Here is a 21,443-nt window from a genome sequence, read left to right on the forward strand (position 1 = left end):
TATATATTAGTAAATATACATATAACCAAACATTATGTCTAGACATAATGTTGTTTATGTCGAGGCATGTTCATTTGATAACCCGTTGGGAGGTTCCGTACCAGGTTAACCTGAGATCATGCCCTCCCTCCCTAAGCAGAAACAATCGCTTAATTCGTCCTTTTATTCCTCGCCATTAAAGTGTCGAGAGCTCAAGAAAATATTTCCCTCCACCACCCCTTATCGCCGACCAACGGGTTTTCCCTGCTATCAGCCGTTTTTCCGAATGTTTATTCATTTCTGTTCGTTTTATTGTTGTGGTGGCGTTTTTTGGCGCCCCACGTTTACATAATCGTTTAATCTGTTCAGATCTTCTATATTTTGTTATGACTTAGAAATAATTGATTTAATTAAAACTGCCACATGCGTGGCCAACTTTCCCCAAGTCATTTGTATTATTGAGTTCTAACCTTCTCAACCCTTCGAAGTATCTTATTCAAGCATAGCCTCCCACGCAGTCGTTCTTAGGGGCGATCGAGGAGTGTAACGCGATCGCCCCTAAGAACGACTGCGTGGGAGGCTAATTAATCGGGCGTGGCCGATTTATAGTTTACCCTTTGGTCGTCCTAGAGCGTAGTCTCCTGGCGCGGCCAAAAAGACGGGGATAGCTGGGGGTTGCTACAAAACCGCTACGGGTGACGCATACCGCAATGGTTTTCATTTTAGTTTTGACAGGAAATCGTTGCAGGCACACTTGGTCGACTTTTGGGTTAATGTGTAATCAGGTTGTGTTTTTTTGCTTCGGCGGAAGGACAGAGAAAAAAGCTTACGGGGCAAAGTACAGTATGGGGCCCAGTTCTCGGCCACTTTTGACGTAAACTTATATTTCTTACCTCAGAAGAACCGCAGGAACTTGAAATTTCTCCCAGAGCTAGCTACTTTATTCAGCTTTTTGGTGTAAAGCTATCGACCGATCAAAAATTAATTTGCCCGAGCAATAATAAAAATAAAAGCTCCATTTGTGGGCCCAGTTCTCGGCCACTAAAAAGCTTGTGCGTAATTATCTGTAAAAAAAATGCTCAATTAATTTTCACAGTCATAAAATCACTCTGTAAACCTATTTATGTTATATCGATCCCAAATTATTTTTATGAGGCTTTGTTTTACTTTAGAAAAGAAGGATTTTAACGCGCCTAGTTGCCTATGTGCAGGTTCTGGCAAAACCGCATTGTGTGACCCGTGCATTTAGATGGTTTATTTTGCAGTGAAAAGGTCTTGAAAGATTTAGGTGTTGTAGAAATAATAGACAAGACAAGAGTCAGCTCAAAACTTAGAGATAAGATTGAACTTTATTTTTAAAATATTTATTTCTTTCATTCTGGCAGCAGCAGATGAAATTATATTAAAAACCAAGCGCTAAGCTGTGATAGCGAGCAGGGTGGCCGAGAACTGGCAAATACGCAAACGTCGCAAGAAAAAATTTCGAAGTAAATTAAGACCAAAAAATACAACGGTTCAACGAAAAGTTAACTAAAGCAGAAAGCTGAATTATTCTATGTTTCACATGCCAAAAATTAGCTCGTATGGTGGGGGCTTTTGGATAAAATACGAATTTAACTACATCCATGAATTTTAAGGAGCCGTAAACAAACAAATTTTTCGGGAATGCAAATTCACCTACCTCCGCGTAAACTCGACGTGTGAGCTTTCTATATCGAATTGAACGATCAAACTCAAGATACTTAAAGCACATGAATCAGTCTATCGTTTGAAGGAAATACCTTTTTCTTTTAATTCAACTGGAGTGTGAAAAAACGCGTTAAACACAAATTTAGTGGCCGAGAACTGGACCCGGCCGAGAACTGGGCCCCATACTGTACTGATATTCACTATTGTGAAATTGCACTTACTTTGACAAGTTAAAGTTATTTTTGTAAATGAAAAAGGTAACGTCATTGATGTCACGTAGTGTTTTTTTTAGCAAACTAGATGGTTTGCTGGTTTCTGACTATGAATGGGGGTGTGATCTTGCGGTATATTTTTTGAGCCTGACTCCGCCGTAAAACTTTTTTTTTATTTAGCAAGAACTGTGTCGATTTTCATTTCTGAACAATTGGTCGTCAAGTCGTTTGTCACAAAGAGTAGAATGTTTGTACAGCATGTTTTGGAATTATTTTAGATTTGGTTAGTAAGACGCTTCTGAAGACCTGAGCAAAACATTGGGAATGTACAGTATTAATAGGAACTTGAATGGAATTTTTCACAAGTTGGATAAAGGTATCAACTGAAAAAAATGGACTTCAAAATGAGAACTTGGATTTTGTTGTAATTAAATTTTATCGCGGATTGGATGCATAATATCACGGCTTTGAAAGTCTTCAAATAATTAGAAAGGTTCCTTTCTTCCTTTTGATCTTATTGTTATTTTCATGTATTGATTATTCGAAAGTGGTTTTCGTTGATACGAAAAAAAAAACGGGTTTTCACTGAATTGCTTGAAGTATTTTTAGACGTGATAATATTGGCTTAATCAAATTACATTGTGCACGAAATATTTGTTATTCTTTTGTCTTGAAACTTTGAGGAAATTGAAATTTTTGTTTGACAGTAGTGTATGAAAGGCATTTTATAGAACTGAATAAAAAATAAGAAACATTGATAAAGGTTATTTCAAAGATTTATTTTGCCTGATTTTGAAGGGTTTCAGGAGTTTTAAAGAGTGCTGGTAAACGGCTGTATGTTGTTTGTGATTACGGATCTTATTTAGTTTCGAACGCTCTAATTTTTGAAAGGTTAAAACAGGTTAAAACCGGGCGGTTTCATGAGTTTTTTGGGTAGAAAGGTACGGTGGTGGTAAAAAAAAAAATGTTTAGAAAGGAATGACTGTAGTAGCACGTAAGTCGGAGGTTTGCGTGAGTCACGGGGTATAGTATGCGTGAGCTGGATTTCCGGCGTCATAACGGCATGTTTTGTTTACTGAAAGATACACTCGACGTTTAGTTAGCTTAGTCGGCTTGGGAAACTATTTTAAAAATGAATGTTGTAATAGTTAATTAATAGTAATCTAGAATTAACCCACTCTCGATTGGAGTCTGTTCTGGATTCGCGCTACCTTTTCGCCGCGAAGGAATTTTGTAAAATTTCGCTAGTGGAAAGAGGTACTGTAAGAACAGTATCAATAACTCAAAAGGAGGAACTTCTTTGTAGCTCTGAATTAAGACGTATGATAAAATTTTAGAATAAGAAACTTTCGATATATGGTTTTCATATTGTTTTTGTCAATTTCCTTTTGTGGCAGATTTTTTGAGAATCAGCTTTTCTTTCGTGTGATGACAGACACAGGACAGAACGAGAGGTGGATGAGAAAGATGCCGAAGATGAATAGGCACCGAAAAACGACAAGAACCGTCAAGGACTTATCTTTAGAGGGCGGGGAGTTTTGGCATACCGTAAATGATCTAATAAACGCCCTCTCTCAAATAAACGCCTCGTATCTAATAAACGCCCCCCCCCCTGAGGTATAAAGTTTGTATTAGACGCCTCTCTCTAATAAACGCCCCGTGTCTAATAGACGCCCCCTCCAAAGATCGCCTCAGAAACCAAGGTAACGCTCCATAGAGTAAAATCACGCAATTTATTTAGGTTTTTGCTTGATTCGAACATCGAAGAGGCCCACGAGACCAACATGGTTGACCCCGATGTCGGTGAAAACATCGATATCGAATATGAACGGCATCTCCAAGCTTTGCATTAGCGCAGAATAGATTAGACTCCTACTCACAAACTCTGTTTTCTGTTTTACTCCGCGCCGGCAAACTTCGTGTCTTATTTGTTTTGTAGACGTTGTTTTAGTTAATTTGAAATAAACGCCTCCCTCTAATAAACGCCTCATATCTATTTAACGCCCCCTGTAGGACACCTAAAATTTAATAGACGCCCCGGGCGTTTATTAGATCATTTACGGTACTGTATTTCGAGGACTGGGCTGGCCTTGAATTTAATATTAGTATACGTAATTGGACTACATGCTGTCCAATTTGGAAATAATTTGATGAAAAAAATTCCGAGGGCAGCCAAAATTGGACGAGGCCGTAGGCCGAGTCCAATTTGGCTGTCAGAGGAATTTTTTGAATCTAGAGTTTTTTTTGAATCTAGAGTTTATATAGCTTGTAGTCAGTGAATCCAGCATAAACAACAAAACTTATGTCCAGAACGGGAAAAGCATTCAACAATAGTAGGCATAACACAGCACATGCAATTCACTCAGAGCATTGTCTTCACAAATAAAACTTAAACAAAACAGTGCAATTTTATTCACCTGAGTTTGCGAAGCTTGCTACAAAGTGAGTGAAAACACTGCATCAATCAATGAAAGTCGTAAACAAAGTGTCCGAAGAGCTTAACAACTTCTTGAATGTGACATACTCCTTTCCACTATATCGTTCGTACTTCATCGCCGTCTTTTCTTTTCGAATTTCAGCAAAAAACGACAAAGAATTGCATCTAGCTCATGCCTCATGGCGATGAACATCTGACAGATTTCTTGCTTCGCTTCGCTGCACTTACGGTCACCCAAGTTTTGTACTATTGGAGATGTTTTGCTCTTGGTTTTTGCTTCTTAGTGTAGCTAGCTCCTCTTCTGACAACGTAGAAAATTTCTCTTTGTTGTTTCTATTGCTGAAAAGCTCAAAAGGAATAGAAAAACGTAGCAAACTTGCTCCATAAAATTCCGCCATTGTCGACTCACAATGCGACCAGTTTACAGCGCTGACGCTATGCTTTGTGCTAATTGGCTAATATCCATCACATGTTGTGTTTTCTTCGATTTGATTGGCCGAGACGAAACTGTCCAATTTATTTTAAATTGGACAGATTGTGAATTTTACCAAAAAATCCTAATTGAAACTATCCAAATTTAATCCCAAATTGGACAGTTCCCAGAAATTAAGGAAAAATAGCTGTGCTGACAATATAGGATTTACTGACAGCTATATAATTACACAAGCAAATTATGCGCGCTCGAAGGGGGAACAAAAACCGTAGAAAACGAAACCTTTGGTAGAATAAAATATTTAGTTTTTGGTTAAAGAAAGTATGTTTCGCTTTGCTGAACGTCTTTACATCAACAAAATAATATTGTCTTGCTCCTGAGCTACAAAAACAACCACGACTTGAAGCTCGTTTGGAATACTCGTTCTCTGAATTTCGATATTAAAACTGCCAACTAAAAATTGTTTGGGAATATTTTCGAAAAGCGAGCGATACAACAATTGAAAACACATTATTTTCATTGGCCATTATTTTTTTAACTCTAGCGTTTTGACAGTCGTATTACTCTTAAATTTTGATTTTAATTTATAACCGTCTGACAGTGTTGAAATTTGAAGTTTGTAGGCAAGTGAAAAGACAACCGGTCGCCGGTTTCCATAAGCGACCTCCCAAAACAAACATGCAGAATATTTGTATTTTAACGAGAGAGTTATGAACATAAGTACCTTAAACATTCATATGGAAAGTATAAAGTTTCGTCGTATTTAAGCTTAATTACTGAACAACAAATAGAAAATTTATAATTTATTTATTTGCGGCGCCAACTAACTGTACACTTTGAGGTATATTGGAAAAGCATGAATGAAAACATGATCGTTCAGTGAATTTAACTCGCATTTTCATTTATATAAAAACAAGTACATTACCTTAAATTAAAGTTCTCAGATTTACTTCTCGAAAAGAACCTCCATTTTCCGAATCCGAAAGGCAAACGGCATGCATTTCTAAAATGCGGTACTCGGGCTTCCCTTACAATTGTTTGAGTTCAGAAATATTGTGCTTTCACCGCTCTGCACGCATAAGGACTCCAAAGACACCTTTAGAACCACAGAAATAGTCACCAAAATTTTTCTTTCTCTTGTGTAGCCGTCCTGTCCTTTTAGGCTTCGAAAAAGGGCTTAATCGTGAAGCAGAAAGTTGTTGTCACATGCATGGATCAAACTGGTGTTCGCACTTTCAGTGTATCTGACAGTCGATGCGCTCGATTTTAACCACTTCAGGGACAGCCGGACTTTTCTACAATAGCAATAAACCTGTACCAAGATGTAAAAAGGCATCTCCAATATGTAATAGCCGTCTTTTTCTCTTGAGTTCCATTCATCTGAAGTGTCTTTACATTTTGAATTTGAGCAGTCGAAGCAGTCGGTTCTTTTACGCTCGCTGCCTACTCTACTCTGACTCCAAAACACAACACATTCTACCGGATGCTCCAATGTTTTTAGCGACTTCAATGCTGTAATCATCGACAGAAGAGGAGACCAGTGATTCGTATCCGGTAGGTTTAAATCCTCACTAAATGCACATTTTGATAAACAACAACTTGAACAGTAAGAAATTTCGTGGTGCCGTTCGCTTGTTTTCAGCAGTTCGGCTCTTCTTGCTCAACTTCAAAAATTTGTTCAACCAATCAAAGGCGCGCTGTAAAAAATACTTTTACGCGATTGGTTACTAGTTCGCGCCAAAAGCCGTCTACGTAATTTTCTCGCGCGTCTCGCGCGCGAGGCCTGTTCTAAAAATAGCACACACGCAAATCCGATAGCACAAGACCCATTACCAGAGATGTCGACTTCTAGATCATGTACTTCTGGTACAACCATATGCAAAGTATATATTTTAAGAAACGTTATAAAAAATAGTTGTTGATGCAAACCAATTTCACCAACAAGTCCTCTTTCAGTCTTTCTTTACAGTTTCTGTTTACAAAAGACGCAGAGGGTCAAGTCCATTAAATGTATAGTATTTTTGTGCATTTGACATAGAGGTTGTTGTCTTCCAATGAAGCACTGGCCACAGTTATTACACCTCGTTGTCTCTGGTAGCCTGTTACAGTTGCACACTGCCATGTAGAAAAAAAAAAATAATATACCACAAGTTAAAGACACATCAAGACCACCCCACTGTGAATTACCATAGCACAGAAAAAATTATAGTCAATATTTTATATCTTTTTAAGAGAATTACATAAGAACCAAGGCATGTCTTATCTTGCCTTACATTGACATGCAATAATTTGGAAATACTAAGCTCGTAACAGTTTAAGACAGAATCCATCAGGAATTTGAGTAACATTAATTTTAGTTACGCAAAAATTGAGCACCAGAATAATTTAAATCCTTGTGTTCTTTTCTACCTTGTTAAAGGCTTGACATGTGATAACACCAACATAACACCAACAACAGTTCTTTATCAGTGGGGATTGAAGACAAAAATGGAAACATCATCACACAGTTGACCCCCATGCAAAAACACTCCAGGATGTCACGGGACTGTTTGGTGTCCGTCTGCCAATTTCTAACTTCAAATTCCAATGTTAAATTCACATTAAATTTTCAATATTTCTTAGTTGTCTAAATTTTACTAATTCTTTAAAAAAAACTATCACCTGCCAAACATCCCCCAAAATCACTCAAAAAATTACAAAATACCGCAATACATAGATACATGGGATGAGTGAAGTTTCCTTGGATTCCTTGAAACACCAACAAGATATTTCCGTTTAAGGTGGCTGATAATGGGTTTCAGTATTTCCCAGTCCTTATACTTTGGTTCAGGACTAAAAAGCCTTCATCAATTGCTATTACAGTAATGGTATGAAACAAATGTCCAATCATTCATCAACAAGTTGTGATCATTTTCTTGACAATAGTAGTTCCCCGGTAAACTGTTGTAGTACTGTCCCATCAAAGTGCAATGGCTGGAAAATACCGAAAAGCACACGACCTTCAGGTGAAACCGCACCTTACAGTATTACCAATACACTGCACTTTGCTAAGTCTTAAAACTTTACATTTTCTAGTCGTCTACTTCAATCATTTATTTGTATTGTGCGAAATACATTTATAAATTGAAACTATCATGTCATTAAGTAATAATGCAATCTCGACAACGTTCTAGATATTATGTTATGCACACTAATACAGCTCATGCAAGCCCCGTGACTTACACAAACCCAGTCGGACTGAGTGCTACTTAAGTAACTGCTTCGTGGTTTCTGCTGTACTGAACCCTGCCTTTCAAGGCAAAGCGCCCGATTTTAAGCTTCTCAAGCTTCTCAATGTTCTTGTTCAAGCAAAGCTCGCGTCAAAGGTCGTTTATCCTAGGAACGTGCATCGATATAAAAATATATATATGGTATTGCCACAACCAACAAATAAGGCCTACTCTGGGACCCAAAGTCGCCGTAATTTGGGCGACTTAAGGCGATTTTAGGCGATTTTAGCTCATTTTGTCCAAAATTACGGGCGATTTAAGGCGATTGTGGGCGACTTTAGGCGACTTTGGGCGATTTTGAGCAACTTTAGGAATTTTAGGTGACCGACCTAAGTACACTGTTTAACATGTACATGGGAACCCGGTACACCAAAAGCATTGTTACAGAAAAAAAACATACTTTAGAGCGACTTTGGGCGACTTTAGGTGACTTTGGGCGACTTAGGCGATTTGGGCGACTTTGGGCGATTTTGGGTCCCAGAATAGGCCTCAAATAAAAGGTAACCGCAAGCAAATCGGAGTGAAATCTAACTGCAAGCAAACCGAAGTGAAAGCTAACCTCAAGCAAACCAGAGTGAAAGCTAACCGTAGGCAAACCAGAGTGAAAGCTAACCGTAAGCAAACAAGAGTGAAAGCTAACTGCAAGCAAACCAGAGTGAATTCAAAGCTAACCGTAAGCAAACTGGAGTGAAAGCTAACCGCAAGCAAACCAGAGTGAAAGCTAACCGTAAGCAAACCAGAGTGAAAGCTAACCGTAAGCAAACCAGAGTGAAAGCTAACCGTAAGCAAACCAGAGTGAATTCAAAGCTAACCGTAAGCAAACCAGAGTGAAAGCACAGGCAGACCACCCTATGTGTTCGTGGTTAATAGTTGTTGACATAAGGTTACGTTGAAATCAATGGCGCATATAGAAGATATATAGATAAACATTACGTCGCTTCGATTTACTACAAAATATAAAATTTGCTCTAAACGATTCAATAAAAGTTAAGATGAAATGTTGAATGAGTCTTGTGTCATGTTTTTTTGCCGCCCCGAGCCCTTTAAGCCGTTTATTTTGCGAGATCATTTAGCGACCGGTAGAAGAGAGAGAGAAAAGAGAACAAGGCAGGCAGTTTTACCGCCGGCGGTCGCGACCTTGTCCTATTCAAGCTAGAACTGACGCTATTGTTCTCTTTTCTCTCTCTCTTCTACCGGTCGCTAAATGATCTCGCAAAATAAACGGCTTAAAGGGCTCGGGGCGGCAAAAAAACATGACACAAGACTCATTCAACATTTCATCTTAACTTTTATTGAATCATTTAGAGCAAATTTATATTTTGTAGTAAATCGAAGCGACGTAATGTTTCTCTATATATCTTCTATATGCGCCATTGATTTCAACGTAACCTTATGTCAACAATTATTAACAACGAACACATAGGGTGGTCTGCCTTTGGTGAAAGCTCAGTGAGTCCCGAGCTCAAGTCCTGAGCTCGAGTCCTAGCTCGAGTCCTGACTCGGTATTTAGGTATCCTCAAGTACGACGCCAATGTTACAGGGATTTTCTCGTGACTGTCTTCACTGTGCCAAAAAGGAAAAGCAATCACATTTGAAAAAAAAATAAGCCAGTGCCTTGCTCAAAAAGGGCAGACGAACCAATCAGAATTCGTAGTAAAACTATGAACTACCAAAGCCAAAGCGGAAAAAGCGCATGTAGAAGCCACTATTTTTGACAGAATCAGAACATGGTTTGCTCTAATTAGATAAAACAGATTATGCAAGTCTCATTTCAACCAATAACAGATAAATGCCAACACAAAAAAGGCAAAGGAAATCAAAGCTTAAATCTTTTTAAAGATTAAAATAGGGAATTAAGTTCAAAGCAAATAAGTAAAAAAACAGAATAATAAAATTATTTATATTTAAGGTGCCGCACTATTTAACCGTGAGAGTAGGCTAGAGAGAGTACGCTACACCCATATGATTGCATGTGTTAATAACTGACTCGTGTAGCCGATGAGCGGTGCAAGGTTTAGATATGAGCTGACATTTTCGACCCCAGAGCTATGGAACATCATCAGTTAACTTACAATGATAATTTTTAATAAGAAGTTAGTACAGAAAATTTGGCATTGCATGATCATGAATATTGTTATCCACTCCAAAACGATTCCTGATTCAATCACATGTCCTGCTGTCCGATTTGCATTTGCTACTATACTTATAACATTTTGTTGGCACTATTTTCTTTTGTTTCTGGAGACCAAAAAGAAAACCCATTGTAGTGTAAACCCGAAACAAAAGTAAAACACGATAAAGATTGGAGAACGGAGAACCAGAAAAAATAAATAAACTATTATGATGTAACGGTCTTACGATTGTCACGACATTCGCCACATACATGGACAGACAACAAAGGCCTAGATTATTCTGTGAAATTTTTGTTTCCTAGAAATTCCTCAGTAAAAACAAAGTTCTACAGTTTTAACACACAGTTTCTAATATTGAGCTTAAATCTTCATGAGTTTTCACGGCATTTGAAATTCTAATGTGAATTAGCACAGCAGTTCAAACACATTGACCGACCGATGATCTCGACATGATTAAATTCCGAATTTATAAATAAAGAATAGTGGAATCTCCAAGAGTTTCCCATTTCTTCTCTTAAATACAGCTTAAATACAATATTTGAAGTAGAGAAAGCAATAAAATAATTGAAAAACATTAGAGGGCGACGTTAAAAAAACTACGCATGCTAGACACTCGAGTTTTAAAATAGCTTTTAAAAATGGTAATGGATTTTGCCTGTTTCGGTAATTTCAGTAATTTCGTTTCGTTTCGCTCGTTTCGGCCGTTTCGATTGTTTCGATCGTTTCGTTTCGGTCGTTTTAGGTGGTTTTGCTCGTTTGGTTTCGGTGGTTTCGTTTCGTTCTTTCGGGTTTTACATGTTGTACGTGTCAAGGAAATTAATCTTATAGCCATCTGAAACGAAGAAACAATACCGAATGGCACAAAATCTCTCGGAATATCCAAATTCCTGGGAAACTAAGGTGACCAAAGCGTACTAAAAAAGTTTGTACGTATTTAAAACTGAGTAGGGATTTGAAAATAAATCGAAAATACCTCCTTTTTCCTTTGAAAATCTTTGACAAATCACATATTTGTCTTTCTAGTGCTTCAGAAAATCAATGCGTGAGGTTTTTGTTTCAACGTCTATCACACCGTAAATCTATAATCGCGTCCATGTAGGTATCCCACGAGAAAGAAAGCAATAACAGAATATTGTAAGGTTCATGAGGAAGTTTACACACGACTACCAACATAGTGGGAGTACAGAGGGAGGTGTTCTCTGGTAGATGACTTGTTTATAAACATATAGTTCGAAGTTGGCGAATTTTGTATCGTTGTTGATATTGAAACGATTACATAGAAAATATAATCTTCAATACAAAACTTAACTGTAAGACTAAAACTGTATTGTAAGCAAACCATATGAGCTAATTATTACTTACCACAGGCTCAACTGTAATGCACACACGAGAAACTGGTCATACAGGCAGCACACAGGAGAGAACCGAGCAACGCTGAGCGGAATTTAATAGTTTTATGGCGTAGTCACGATACTGCAACTGAATACGCGATTTCGTAATCCTGCTGCTATCAAAACAGGAAGATCAAATTATTCTCTGGAATTCGTTTTGAGTTAATTAACTGCGCTGCGCAGTTCTTGCTCTGCACGGGGTTTATTACTAGAAATAGCTGACACTAGGTTGCCCCCGAAGTTTCGACGATGTTTATCGGTTTTTCTTTGCTGTTCATCCTTTTCTACAATTCAGACATTTGATTGGAAATTAATTTTCTATTTTGGATGATTATTAATTATGATACGGTAAATCATTTAATTACAAGAACGCAACAGCATCTTGACATCATTTTGTCATGTTCTGCTGTGGTGGGGGATCTCAGCTAGACTTAAGGTGGCTGAATACAGTTTTTGCGTGGCTCAAAGGCGCGCGCTAAGATTTTCTGCTTGACGTCATTATTGCGCGCGCGGGCTAAAATGGCGCTAGCAACTCTAAACAGAAACGAAAAAGAGTTCCATCTGTTTTATCGCGCTTTACCACATTTATATACAAAAGAAAACTTCAAAATACTTTCAAATAGGTCTTGAAACCTGAAACGGAAAACAATACGACAAAAAAGGTGGATAAACATTCGACAGAGAAGTTCTAATTCTGTCTTTCATTATTGCTCGCGACGCATGGCGTCATACTAGCGCGCGCTCGTACGCGCAATTTGATTCGCTTCGGAGGTCGTAAAAGCCTGATTTCGATTCAGCTTTTCTCGAAAACCTACCGTACAACCTATTATGAAACTTTCACAATTAAATTTTAGGGGTGAACCACGTCCACAGCCAAAATTTTGAAAAAATCTGTAAGACAGATTTTGAGCTTTTTTAAAAATCGGCAAAATATCACATTTTCCTATTTTGCTAAAAATCTGTCTTACAGATTTTTATATTATTTTGCACGAATGATAAATAGAAGCCAATTTCTTATTTCTGAAATTTTGAGGTAGGGTCGTACGGGTAGATTTTGAGAAAAACGCCGTTTAAACTACTAGTGCCAGTCCCCTCTTAAGCACTCGGCCGTTCATTTTAGCTGTTTATTAGCTTTTTTATTTTCCAAATATCGCATTAGATGGTTTTAAGATGTAACACACAGTGATAAGAGAAAGACAAAACTTTTCTGGAGATTGTACAAGAGAGTTAATAGTTGGACTGATTTACCCTCTCAAAACTGTATTAAGCCACCTTAAGCTAGACTTTAGAAAAAGTCCGTCGTCTTTATTAATTTAACACGCCGGGACGGTCGACCTATCGCGACTAGCGTGGCTCGTTTTCGCGACTTCCCCGGGGCGACTTCGTCGCTTTAAATGGGCCGCTTTGCGGGCTCGAATCGAACTCACTTCGAATTCACTGTGGTAAAGTCTTGATGTCAGCGAGGATAAACTTTAGAAACAGCACAACGTTTTAAAATTACCATTTGAGCCGGCCCAATTGTTTTATAAATATATGGGCTGAGAGCCCGAGCACGAAGAATGACATGAGAATGATCAATCTTTAGAAAGAAAAGGATGTCGAATGAATTTCTTACCTCTGTCAAAGAAAACGCCTGCCGCGAGTTTTAAATAATCACAATGCATCTCGAGATCTCTTTTGAACTTCTTTTCTTGATGCCGCATATCATCTTGTAAAATTAAAATTTCGTCCGGAAGTGGACCGATCAAGACTTTTGAAGTTTTCTCCATTCAAGTAGTTTGTGCCTGGTAAATCACGGTCAGTTGGACAAAGGCTTTCTTATCGTAAATCACGCTTCATGACAACGATCAACTTTTTAAAAGGAAAGGATACCGAAAGGATTTCTCACCCTTGACAATGAAAACGCTTGACTTTCTAAAAGTCGCTCGCTTCTTGTTTCCGGTTTCGCTTGCCGCGAGTCTTAAACAATTATCTCGAGATCTTTTTTTTTAAATTCTTGTAAATCTCGTCCGGAGATCAGGGAGATAGACTGATCAAGGCTTTTCTCCGTTCAAGTAGTTTGCGCTTGGTAAATCGCGGTTTTAGTCTAAGGCTTGCAATTGCTTATCGTAAATCGCAGACAAATTTGAAGATATGGCTTGATATGTTCGTACATGTTCCTAGACATATTTCTTCTTCGGCCAGTCAGATGTAAAAAAAAAATGTGGATTTTCTTACTTCTCTGCGAGTTACTTAGTTAATTATCGCGAAGTCTTTTCAACAATTGCATTGCTTTCGGCTTTTAGACATTGTGAAATGAATAGGCCTCGAATAAAACCTCAAATTATCTTTTTCAAAATTCTGCCCAACTGCAATCAGACCTTTACAAGCTTCGTTTGTTTACTTGTTGTCATCTGTACACGTGCTCATGCTTGGGCTGTCATCATTACCCAATCATCGTTTACTTGCGTCATTATTGACCAATCACCGCATGTCGGCATTTCAACTCCCGATACCTACTTGCGGGCTTTCAGCTTGTCGGCATTTTACAACTCCCGAGACTATTTGCGGGCAAAAATTGATCAAATCGAGATTTTTCCCAGTATATACTATATATATACTCTATATTCGCGCGGATTACAATGATGCCTCCTCGGGTTTTGGCCTCTGGGCCAAAACCCTGCGGGGGCAATTATTTTTCGTTTTGTCGGTGACCTGTCCCAGACCTCCACTCGGTCATGGTTAATGTCACGCGATGTTTAGAAGCTACACATCAGTAACAAATGGAAAAAATTCCTTTTTTTTTGTCTTTACAAAAAATGTTTAGTGTGAAATATACAATTTTGACGCGTTTGACTCGTGGAAAATACTAAATTTCCACGCTTTTAAAGAGGAATATAATTCAGTGGGCAAAAATCTGTGAATAAATACCATTACGTTGTGTAAAAGAATGTGCTGACGTGACAAGTTTCACTTTCGATCGGCTAGACCTTGAGTCACGTAATTTTTCAAAGCTATTATCAGCTACGGTTCAAATCTTTGCGAATCCTTTGGTCTTTACTTAAAATATTCGATCAGCGTGAAGTATTTTGAAGCGTTGAATCAAAGAAAATACTAAAATTTCACTCTTTAAAAGAAAAAACGCTTTAGCGGGCAAGAATTTACATTTATTTACATTACGTTTGTGTCCTGGAATGTGCTGACGTAAGCAAATTTTTACTTTCACAAGGCACTGATCGGCAAGAATCACGCAATGCTCTGAAAGCTTTAAATCTGCTACAAATGGAAATTTAACAAATCCTTTGAACTTAACCTAGCATGTTAAGTGTGAAATGGTCAATTTTTTTTGGAGCTGTGTCGTCTACAGGATTTCTGAAATCTGATGGAAAAACACCGAGACAAACATGCTCTGACTTGCAAGGGTGACGTCATTGGTAAATTAATTTCCCAGGGAATTCCCATTCAGCAAAACACAGGTCTAGTGTTCTTCTCAAATTTGATTTAATTATTTGCTCCAATATTTCATTTTCGGAGCTGGTTGTTCAATCTTTAAACGGTAATTCAAGACAACACTGGATGCTGATTGAAAAGATTTTTTTGTTTCACGGATCAGGATCGTGGGAATTAAATTTGGCCACCATTAGCATATAAGAAAAATATTTAATTTCGGATGGAACTAGTCAACCATGAAATGTCAAGCAAGGTGTTTTCTTACCATCTTGTTTGTCAGTCGCAACATTGTTCGACGCAGGTAAAGGGGATAAGGGGGGGGGGGGGTGCATTTTTTGTCCCCCCCCCCACATGGCTCCCTAAAGTGCTCACGAGACCAGCGCAGTTGTAAGCTCTAAGAGCTCTTGTTGTTTCATAGTCTGAGAAATATACTAGGTGAATGAGTAAAAAATAGCTTTGCCGTTTACTCTTAAATGTAAAAGAACAGTCGTGTGTATACAGCGCAAATGAAATTTGCAGACGTACTGCTATCTTAATTTGCAATTCATATTACCATAGCTGATGTGATTCGAAACTGAAAGGAACTGTGTGGCCCTTGGCTTTTCGGAGAATCGAAAGTCGCAACGCAAAAGATGCCATTTGTTCCGACCGCTGGTCTGGGGGGGGGGGGGGGGCGCTGTAAACACATTCTGCAGTATTTGATAGTCTACTACTTAAATGTAGGGGGAAAAACTTGGTAACAACCCCGTCCACACTTACCTGCATAAATTTGAAAACGCATCCTTTTTTCTCCAGTTTGGCCAACCATCCGCATTAAAATAGCGTTTTTCGTCACCGAAAACAGAGCCTTCCGAAAGCTGTCTCTAGAGTTGAAAGTTTGGAAACGCCGCCAGGTGTTGCAGTGTGGACGGCCGAAACACGCTCGAAAAAAAGACGACTGCGTGACCGAAAGATCGAGCATTTTTTAGAAAGCTCTTACTTACATGGGTCACGCTTTCGCTGTTGCTGATCACGCAATCTCTACTGGTCACATCAAATTGGGCCATTTCCAAGTCTTAGCAAATGGACGATCTAACTTGTGTTGTAACAAAAAATTAGAGAAACATTGTTAAATATGGGTCTTAAAACCCACCCTCAATGACAACGTCGGAAGTGAAAAGCTGTGACTTCATTAAATTGGAACATTTGTTACTGGTGTTTAATTATTGTTCAGCTCGTTAGAGTGATTTCAGTTAACCCGTGAAATAGTTATTACACTTTTAGATACTGTTAGACACAAATTCTATTGTTTTCTTTTGTTTCCGTTCGACTATTATGCTGTAGTATACAAAACGTCAAGTAAATTCAAAGTTTTTTTTTCAAACTATGCGTAATCCATGTGCCATGTTTGTTGCCGCTATTTGCATTTTATTTCTTCCCAAATTAAACTGGCCAAAGAACAAGCCGAAGGTGTTTATTTAATATAACGAGCGTTATTTTAAAGATTATTTTAATAAATTGTTCTTAGGGACGAACCATTAGTTTCTTGGAGGGAAGGTATGGAAAATATTGAAAAAAAATGTTTGCAGGGCTTAACATGGCAAAAATTGCTTGCAAACACGATATGTACTAAAATAGTTTACATAGAGGTCAGAGAAACTTGTAACCTATTAATTAAAAGAACTTTCGAAACTAACATTTAGGCTAAAAGTATGTAGTTGTTTGTAGACATGATACAGGACTCCATTTAGATCAAAATTTGATAAGACCAAATTGGAACACCAAATATGGCACGAAATAAATAATTGAAATTGACAGTGACTGGTGGATTTCGGACTATTTTGTAGATTTTTTTTCCAATTCGTTGGTCGCCGCCGTAAAATATTAAGTTAAATAAGGATTGACAGAGAAGCGAACCTACTTTGTGTGTCAGAACGTGGTAAAAAAGATGGAAAAAATGTCTGCAGGGGTGCATAAATTTAAAAAAGTTTGCAGAGGAAAGTTTTTCAAGTAACAAAACTTCTAGTCAGCACACGCCACGAAAAGCACAAGTATGAGTCTAGTATGGTTTATATATGTTCTGATAATAACAGTGAGGAACTGAGAAACTGAAAAAGGTCTTTTCGAGCTACGATAGCTAGCATTTGAAAACTTTCTACCTTATTCCATGAAATTTTCGCGACACGTTAATTTCGCGATTTAGAGGTGCGCATATTTCGCGACACTTAAATTTCGCCATTTTGCGAAAATTTTGTCTTTTGAATCACTTTAATTTCGCGTTCTTGAGTAAGACACGATTAACATTTCCTTGGCAATATTATTTAACATGCCCTTGAATTAAACAAAACGAGTTCATTAATGGAACAATAACGTCAAAATTAACAAAAACGCAAGGGCGGGACTAAATCTTGCCAATAGCAACAACAGAGCAGTTTTCACAATGTCTACAAGCGGGTCATGCTTGTTCGTGCATGAGTTACTGTTCTTGAGTCAATTGATGACAACATCCATTTACATTGAAAATTCCTTCCTTCAGTGGTACTTAACTTATTCTTTCTTGATTTTTGACATAATGCGTCACTTAAATTTCGCGATTTTTTTGGAATCGCGAAATTCGCGAAATTAAGGTCGCGCAGGACCCTTGCTCATTAATAAATTCATTAGCCAAATTTCTTGACGGGGTGCTATCTTGTAAAGCTTTAATTCGCTACATTTGAACATCGATTCCTCTAAAATTTATCAAGGATATTAAGGGATGATGGAATTACATCATGATTGTCCTTTTACTGAGAAATGACCGTTTATTGTAATGCTACAGGCTCTTAAAAGTTTAACTGCAGATAATGCAATTTTGTGTCCAAGTTTTCGGCTACAACAGCGCACCGAATTAAATGATTGTATAACCTAGAGATGAATCATAACCTCTTTTGTGTTATGACAAGAACGAAATTTTCGATTTCAAAAACTGCTAGAAGCTAATAGCTTCTAAGAGAGTAAAAATGTGAAATCTAAACTTTGAAACGTGCTATCTTCATTTTGAGAACGAAATTTCAAAATTCGCTCTTGTCATAACACAATAGAGTGCACCAAGTTCATGTTCCTCGCGAATCAACTCCTGAAATTCTATATAGGCGAAGAAAACTTGGACACAAAATTGCAGGATTTGCCGCTTCCGAAGACCTTCCGAGACAATGTTTACAACCGACTTGTGCTATATTCGCAGCTGTGAATCTAATTATGATAATTCGCTTTGTTTCAGCGCACGGTACGCAAAGCTGAGAACAATACCGTCTAATTACTTGTGCAAAGAACTTTAAGAAAAACATTGTCATGAATATTTCGTTTGTTGTCGGCTTCAGTCGTCGCAGTTCGTGCATACTCTTTAAATAAATACATACATAATGATTTCAAGGGTCCTGCGCGACCTTAACGTGTTGCGAAAATCTCATGTAATAAGGTAATGCTATTCCAGTATAAATCTTAGACGCAATCCATGGAAGACGATCTGGACTGGATTTACGCAAAATTCTCGCAAAATAAACGCGAATAAATGTTTAGAAAGGCAATAATGAATATTGATATTCCGACTTCAGGACTGAAGCGCAATAACCAACTTTTCACCTTTCTTTTTTTGCAGCCAGGATGGAGATTTCCGAATCACGGAGGACTTCGCTAGAGTTGTTGGCGGTCCTTTAAGTTTCAATGGCATTGCCGGCTGTCTTGGCCGTTTGCAACACCACAAACGCATGTGCTGTGGTGCCACTTGTCAAAGAGAGGAGATCCCCCGGATGGCACAGTGCCGGACGTTTTTATAGGGCCAAGTTTTGCGGAGCGTTGTACGAGTTTCCGCGACAGGCCCATTTATATAAGGACCTCTATAAGCACCCGTTGGTCAACTCCAAGTTCCTCCTTCAATAGAGGCCAACCTGGTTTGGGTACAAGTCAAAGGTCTTCTGCAAGCTCGGGCTCCAAGAGTTCTAGCACATTATCAGTGAGCTTAGCTCAGCACCCAGCACCTCAGCTCCAAAGTCCAGGGGCTGCGGCTGCAGAGGGCTTGACCCAGCGTGTGCGGATTATTGACCGCGGGCAAGTTTATGACAGTATAAACTTGTGGCGAAGCCTTGATCTTCAGTGGCCTTCGGAACTCATGAGGGAACGAAGCGGGAGATCGTATTGGAAGGACTGGAACCCAGTTGAGGGAGTAGAAGGGACTGTGGTTCATCGCTGGACACCGTGTCACAGGGACCCTGCTAGGAGGAGCCATGTGGATCGGCCGATTGTTTTGGTTAAGATTGATGACAAGTTTGTGCCTATAGCAGGGGTCATGGACGCTGGAATAGAAGTGTGAATTTAAACCGTCTTGATAGGAAAACAAGTTCAGTCAAGTGTGAGGCCTAATAATCAGTGAACAACAGCTGACTTCTCCTTTAAATACCAATACAAGTCATGCGCGCGGGTTATGAGAATATGGCCGGTGATCACCAAGACAATTCTCCCAAGTAATGTTATAAGAAAATTGTGGAGGCTAGTAAAGAGAATTTGTATATTGGATCATGGTTAATTACAGCTTAGTAGCACATTTGAATACTTCGGATCTTTAGATAAAAATTACAGTAAGTTAGCAAATACTGTACTACTAAGAAGTTAAAAATTCATATCAAATCAACTCAGTTTCTTCACGTAACTAAATACAAATCAATTCTTTTGACTCGTTACTTTACAGTTGCTCTGCTCTACTTGTTATATTACAATAGTTCTCCTCTAGTTTTGAATAAAAAAACAATGGCTAAAAAATATTCGTCGTGGCTGTTCAGTATGAACGGCTTTATAGCGCTTCTGTCAAAAACATCTTGACTTTTTTAGTTGAGATTGTTATGAAGGTCTTAAAATACTTAACAAGCAAGCTTAAAGAAGACTGAAGCTGGAAACGTAATACTCAGTAAACACTAATTGTAATGCAACGTGTAACGTTAACTTAGCTGTAGATAAATTTAAACTGTAAATGTGATGATCTCTTCCGTCTCTTCGCCGATTCCTTGGTAAAACGTGCACTTGAAGGTCTTGAAGGCGATTTCGATATGGCGATGAGCCTTAGAACGACTGCTGAAGATCAACATATTCGAAACAACTGGGCTTGAAATTTGCGTAGAACGCATTCGGAAGAAATAGAACGGTGTAAGCCGAGAATGCATGGAAATAAATCTTTTAGCAGGAGAAGAAATGAGCAAGTAATAGAATTATCATGAAAGCCGGCCGTTTTTGCTTGTTTTCAAATAGCTTAATCATGACATCACTTCAGTCTGGTCTGATCGTAATGTAGTCCAGTTCCTGAACTCTCTCTTCCGCGCGCCCTTTATAGGGGTTGAACCCAGGCTACCGCACGCTCAGGGTCTTACCCTTGTGGAAACTCCCGCTGTCGCACTTGTGACCACATCTCTAGTAACACCAACATTCAGGGCCCAAAGGATTCTATTAACATTCGGGATTTGTTCACGTGTTCGTCCTCAGGACTCATTTACTGCATCTCCTGTCGCCGCTGCCCTGCCATTTACATCGGCGAAACCGGGCGCACTCTAAGGGAACGTTTTGGGGAACATCTAAGAAGCATTACCAAGAGTGCGCCTGGCCTCCCCGTCGCAGAGCATTTCAGCTCAAACGGACACAGCTCAGCGGACGCACAGGTCCGCGGCGTCAAGCTCTGCGGCGGTAACAAGCAAAGAAAGCGGCAGGAGATGCGCTTAATTTTCCAACTTTGCATCTGCCATCCGCGCGGCCTCAACTTAGATTTCCGTTTCTATTGAGGTTCTCGCGCGCGCGCGTGCTAGAGACATGACTTTAAATACATACTCTCGTGGCGTATTTTTAACGGTCGTTTTATTTACGACCAATTCACCACTGATGAAGGGCTAAGCCCGAAACGTTTGGTTTATAATGAACTTTTTGGCACTTACAATACACTTTTTTTCGCGAAGAGAGAGTCCAGGATAACTTGCATGCGCATGCTCAGAACGAACCAATCAGAAGCGAGGAGTCTGGCGTCACTTGCTTAGGACGCGCGCGCTACGTTAAAAATGCTCGCTCAAATGACAAATTCCACTAAGCCACCAAGCGCGCGAATAAATTCAAGAAAAAATTCTTTGCTAAATTGCATCCAAAACCATTTCAATAAACAGCTACAAAATGCTGGGAATAGTAAACGGATAGCGAATTGTGTTTTGGCCGATAGTTTTTTGTAGACATTGACTGGAAAGCTTGGTTTTTAAAGGTTATTCCGGTGACCCTGCTTTAGTACACGGTCGCGTAGTTGAACTCGTCATCTGTGCGCGCGCGTTTTCAAAAGTGCTGCCAAATATGGTTTTTCCGCCAATTTTGGGGGAAAAACTAGCGCATGCGAATGCAAGTTATCCTGGACTCTCTCTTTGCGCGCCTGGGTTCAACCCCTATATAGGGCGCGCGCGGAAGAGAGAGTTCAGGGACTGGACTAATCGTAATG

General features: G+C 38.9%; 1 protein-coding gene and 1 pseudogene across 3 annotated transcripts in view; both read right to left on the reverse strand.

Moving 5' to 3' along the window:
* LOC144634582 (uncharacterized) overlaps positions 1 to 11,583 on the reverse strand; it is a 121,728-nt gene extending 110,145 nt beyond the window's left edge. For both annotated transcript variants that reach the window (XM_078493589.1, XM_078493592.1), the window contains exon 1: positions 11,514 to 11,583. The gene's annotated coding sequence lies outside the window, so the exon portion shown is untranslated. The remainder of the gene's footprint in view (positions 1 to 11,513) is intronic.
* Positions 1 to 21,443, reverse strand: part of LOC144634579 (uncharacterized) — a 108,324-nt pseudogene that overhangs the window by 41,970 nt on the left and 44,911 nt on the right. The window lies entirely within an intron of this gene.

Source organism: Oculina patagonica, chromosome 13 (assembly GCF_052425735.1).
Source record: "Oculina patagonica isolate OP01 chromosome 13, crgOcupat, whole genome shotgun sequence".
Lineage (NCBI taxonomy): Eukaryota > Metazoa > Cnidaria > Anthozoa > Scleractinia > Oculinidae > Oculina > Oculina patagonica.